The sequence below is a fragment of the Sinocyclocheilus rhinocerous genome, unplaced genomic scaffold, assembly GCF_001515625.1.
Source record: "Sinocyclocheilus rhinocerous isolate Xijiao unplaced genomic scaffold, SAMN03320098_v1.1 scaffold1523, whole genome shotgun sequence".
In the NCBI taxonomy this organism is placed as follows: Eukaryota; Metazoa; Chordata; class Actinopteri; order Cypriniformes; family Cyprinidae; genus Sinocyclocheilus; species Sinocyclocheilus rhinocerous.
In genome coordinates this window covers 137,652-143,603 of record NW_015641012.1, presented here as the reverse complement: position 1 = coordinate 143,603, position 5,952 = coordinate 137,652, and positions in this window count along the sequence as shown.

The following is a 5,952-nucleotide window of genomic DNA, read 5'->3' as shown; positions in this document are numbered from 1 at the left end:
ATTCATTCAGAGTCAGTCGCCGTAGTAACTTACTCTGTGAACCTAACCTGGTCTGGAGCAGGTTTTCTTCAGTAAACCCAGAGTTTCTTTCGGTCTCCTCCCCCTTTTTAAAGCATAAGCGATGTTTAAATACCTCATTCATTCATTCACGCTGCAAAAATGCTTTTCTTACCGAGTATTTTTGTCTCCTCTTCATCTATCAGTGGTGCTAGTGCTGGTGCAGGTTCTCCCCCCATTTTGCGAGCCTCTGCCTTCTTGTTGTCGACTGAGTACAAGTCAGTTGTTAATTTCATTACTCTAATTAAGAAATGTAACAGGTTTGATTAGAGAATATTTAATAAGCCTATGTGAAAAGAGCGTTGGAAAAACCTGCTGCGCATTGAAATAGACACTGAATGATATTTAATGTCAAATGTAAAGTCATGTAGCCTACACCCATGAAACGTTTATGCTTAAAGCTTTACCTTGATTGAATTGTGTTTTTATAATTAATTTTTAGATGCTTCTACATTCTTTTTCTCTCTTTTTTTGCCGTGGGATACAATGAAAATGAAATTTAGTTAAATAATTTACAGTTTTTACCTCTGATATTATAACAGTGATTAAAAATTAAAGTTATTTATTGACTCGGAAGTATACGGACGTCTTTTTGGCAGTGCAGTTGCCATGGTGAATCATAATTTCGGAGCTCCATTGATCATGACTTCTCATATTCGTGGTGCACACGCTAAACTCAGTCAACCTACTCAGAGTCGACTGAACTAGCACAATTTAGCTGTTCTGAAACCGAAAACTCAATCTACATCAGGAGAGGATTTAATTTAATTTGATTTAATTTATATATTTTGCCATATCCATATCCACATGCATATTTATTTTAACGGTACCATTTTTAAATGTCGTTCACTTGATATCTTGTTGTGACCTCTAAGTAATTAGAATTTCCTTCAGGATTTCCAGTGTGGTTGGATGCATTGATTGCACACATATTCTCACCATCGCACCTTCTGAAAATGAAGCTGATTACTGTATGGAATGGAAGGATGCCGGATGGAAGGGTAGTGCAAGATATATGCCGTAACACAGCTGTTAAACACAAATTATTCACTATTTATTTGGTCGTCTTTATGTTCTACAAATACTAAAGCAACAAATTATTATTTTCACATTTTACGAGTCTCTGCCTTCTTGCTGTTGGCTTCTGAATAGAAGTCAAATGTTTTTCTTTAGCCTAATTAAGAAATGTAGCATGTTGGATTAGAGAACATTTAATTATGTGAAAAAGCATTAGACTATGTGGGAAAAGCTGCTGCCCATTGACATATATTATATATATACACTGAATGATATTTATTGAATGTGAAATATTTGTAAAGTCATGTAACGTTAGCCTACACCCATTTCACGCTTGAAGCTTTACCTGATTGTATTATGTTTTTATGTTTCATTTTTTTTCTGCTGCCATTTTTTTTCCTTTTTTTTTTTCTTCTTTTGCCCGTGGGATACCATGAAAATGAATATTAGTTCAATAAATTACCTTTCTGCCAATTTTCACCTCTGATTGATTTAGAATTAAAGTTACGTATTCTGTATTATGTGGAAGTCTTTTTGGCGGGAGCTGTTGCCATGGTGAATCAAAATTTCGGAGCTCCATTGATCATGGTTTTTCATAGTCGTGGTGCACGCACTAAACTCAGAGTCAACCTACTCAGAGTGGATTGAACTAACTCTGTTCAGCTGTTCTGAAACCGAAAACTCAGAGTTTCCCATCTCAGGGTAAGTCAACTCAGTGTTTGTTGAACCTCCTTTCTGGAATACACCCCTGATCTTAACCAGGTTGGCTTTATCGGGTTTTGTCAACTCAAAACTTACTCTGCAACTCTGAGTTTGTTCATCTCGCTGCGTGCTACAGGCCACAGGTGAGCGGCGATTGTTTTGTCAACACTGTCGTCTGTACACAAAAGTTATCAAAAATGCAAAGGACAAATCTTTCCGTTTTCAGTACACTGTGGTCGTGTAAATCACGCTCACATTTGAATGTTCATTCGTCTCTAGTGAGTATGTTGTTGTTCTGTGTGTTATTGGACCCGATCTCATGCCCTGCCTGCCCGAATATGCCCACTTCCATAGTAGGCGAAAAACAGTAGCTGCGTCCAAAATGACGTACTATTCACTTATACACTAAGTACTTATGCACTATGTTCTCAACCATGTAGTGTATGAATTATATAAGGTTATTTTGTCATTCATAATCAGAGTCTGATAGCCGCTCCCCCTTTACTACATAATTAAAGCTGCGACAGTTGAGTGCATGAAGTGTCCAACACTCCACACTTCGTTTTTCCGGTTATTTAAGTGCATCATCCGGTGTTATCAAAGTGCACTTTTTCTTTTTGGGAATTTTCAGTGTGAACACAATACTCGCACTGTTTATACTACACACTGTTATAGAATAGTGCACAAGTGCACGATTTGGGATGCACCTAGTATGTAAGCAGTAATGTAAGTAGTATGTGTGTAGTATGACCGAATTATTCATAAAACAGTAGGTGAAAAGTTCCCAGAACACTTATTACTTCCGGCGAGATTCTGAATTGTGCACATCTAATGGACACTTTACTATCCTATAAGGCCACAACTGACGCTGGTAGGTCACATGACAGTGATAACATGGTGGTTGAATACTACGCTATAGAGCAAACATTTCGCGAAGCAAATTTCAAACCAAATATAGCACCTACTATACAGTATGCGATTTTGCTAAGCGACTGCTCTCTTCACCCTGTTTCCAATATTCCACCTTCCCATATTTCCACACTTATTTCTTGAGCCTTTTTTAATCTGGTGTTAAATAGGAGGTTACACTTATTATTTAGTAACTTATGATTGCCTTCACCCTTGCCCTGACCAGAACATGAGCAAAATTAAGAACTGACATTGCATGATTTCACTAAAACTTTTTATTTCAATCAAGCCAAATCAGACAGTGGAAGTTCATACAAGCATCTAGTTTTTGCCCAGCTAATGGCTCTCAAAAAAGAGCTCTCAAAACATACTTAGATGCGTAGACTAACAAGTCTAAGCAGCAGAACCCTGAGAAGTCCATGAACACTGGAGCATGAAATGACTGGAAACCACAGACCTTGGGATAACTAGCTTTTTCAAGATAAACCGACGACTCTTTACCAATGAAACAGACTGTTCAATAACACATGAGGACTGTAAAGCTTGCACAAGGTTTGTGTAGTACAAATACCAAACCAATAAAAGTAAACCCCATATATTCAAATTCCATATATACAGATTCCATATACAGTGGTGTGAAAAAGTGTTGGCCCCTTCGTGACCTCAAGCTGAAGCGAACTTGGGTTCTGCAGCAGGACAATGATCCAAAACACACCAGCAAGTCCACCTCTGAATGGCTGAAGAAAAACAAAATGAAGACTTTGGAGTGGCCTAGTCAAAGTCCTGACCTGAATCCTATTGAGATGCTGTGGCATGACCTTAAAAAGGCGGTTTATGCTCGAAAACCCTCCAATGTGGCTGATTTACAACAATTCTGCATAGATGAGTGGACCAAAATTCCTCCACAGCGCTGTAACAGACTCATTGCAAGTTATCGCAAATGCTTGATTGCAGTTGTTGCTGCTAAGGGTGGCCCAACCAGTTATTAGGTTTAGGGGGCAAACACTTTTTCACACAGGGCCATGTAGTTTTGGATTTTGTTTTCCCTTAATAATAAAAACTTCATTTAAAAACTGCATGTTGTGTTCACTTGTGTTATCTTTTACTAATATTTAAATTTGTTTGATGATCTGAACATTAAAGTGTGACAAACATGCAAAAAAAATAAGAAATCAGGAAGGGGGCCAACACTTTTTCACACCACTGTATATTCCAGATTTTAATTTGTGATGAAAAAATGACAAGATAGTTGCTTTTAAAATTTGAACAGAGTAAAAAAACTACATCACACACAGTTACAGAAAAAAACTTCATTTAAAAACTGCATGTTGTGTTCACTTGTGTTATCTTTTACTAATATTTAAATTTGTTTGATGATCTGAAACATTAAAGTGTGACAAACATGCAAAAAAAATAAGAAATCAGGAAGGGGGCCAACACTTTTTCACACCACTGTATATTCCAGATTTTAATTTGTGATAAAAAAATGACAAGATAGTTGCTTTTAAAATTTGAACAGAGTAAAAAAACTACATCACACACAGGGCTCTACCTATAAATTAGGACATATGCATCACATAATGAAGGAGCGACTGAAATAAATGGACTGCTGTGCATGGCTGATGAATCAGGTCAGGAGCAACACAACTCCTCTCTTGAGCTCTGAGTGAACAATGCTCGTGCACCGGGTTTCTCGTGAGGTTTTGTCACCGGAGGTCAGATTTCACTGCTAAATATGTGTCAAAAGGATATTTAATACCTGAGAGAAAGAGCCAGGTGGATTTCTGGTCTTTCCCACTGGGGTTAAAATCACTCATTACATAATTCAGATCCGTACAAAGCCTCCCATAGCAGCCATCACATTCCAGTGTTTTCAGCATATAAAATATTCTAGTTGTGCCATATTAGGTTTCAAAACGTACTGTTGAGGCAGCTGTTACAAGTTTTAAGAATGGTTAAAATAGTTTTAAAGGGTTAGTTCACCCAATCAAATTCTGTCATCATTTATTGTACCTGAATACTAGCTAGACCTACCTGAAAAACGTTAACTTCTTATTTCATTTGTATCTTTGTTTTATTATATTTGTCCTGTTGTTTGTAATGTGCTTCTTGGTTCTTATTTTTAATAACAAACATAAAATAAACAACAAAAATAATGATATTGTGATATAGATATCGTTATTGTGAAGTAAAAAGATTTTGGTCACATCACCCACCCCTATCCGTTTTTTCTAAACTGGTATAACTTTCTTTATTTGCAAATGCAGATGTTTAGCAAAATGTTCAAGCTGCTCTTTTACATACAATGAAAGCACAAAGTGACTAGGACTGTCAAAAAGGCACCATAACAGTCTTCTTCCACACAGACACTACCACATATTCAGGAGCTTTTGGATCTGTGGCAGAGGGAAAGATTAGCTATTCATTTCTTCACCCTCAGTAAAAACGCTTGTGTCTGTCATAAAAAAAAAGGTAACTGCAACATTTAATCTCAAAATTGTATATTGATATTTTAAGTTTATATCTCATAATTCTAACTATTTTTTCTCAGAATTGCAAGTTATAGTAATAGTATAGTAATATTATAGTATAGTAGTAGTAATAGTAGTTATAGTATAAGTAATATACTATATCTATATACATATATAATATAATATAATATACTATATACTATACTATATTCAGTTTAAATCTCGCAATTCTGACTTTTTTTCTCTTGGAATTCTGAATTAACATCGCAATTCCATTTTTTTTTCCGCCAAGTTTAATTGTGACTTTTTATCTCGCAATTCTGACTTTTCTCACAATTTTGAATTTACATCTTGCAATTCTGTCCTTTTTCCACATAATTGTGAGATATAACTTAAGATTTGCCAGAAAAAAAGTTGAAAAAGCGGCACGTTTACATCTTGCAGTTCAGGGTTTTTTTTCTGCCATGGGTAATTGTGATTTTTTTCATACAGTTCTGACTTTTTTTTCTCAGAATTGTGAGATATAAACTCCGATTTGCAATAAAAAAGTTGCAATTATAATTGTTTTTTAATCCCCTGGCGGAAACAAGCTTCCATATTTTGGTCTGTACAGTATGACTTAGTAAGAATTCAGTGTTCAAGTAGCTACTTTTATGGAGCTTTTTGTTGTTTTTGGAGCTTGACGGCACCCATCCTCCATTCACTTTTATTATATGGAAAAAGAGCTGTTAGTTAAATTTGTTTTTGTGGTCCACATGAGAATGAGTAAATGATGAGTTTTCATTTCTGGATGAAC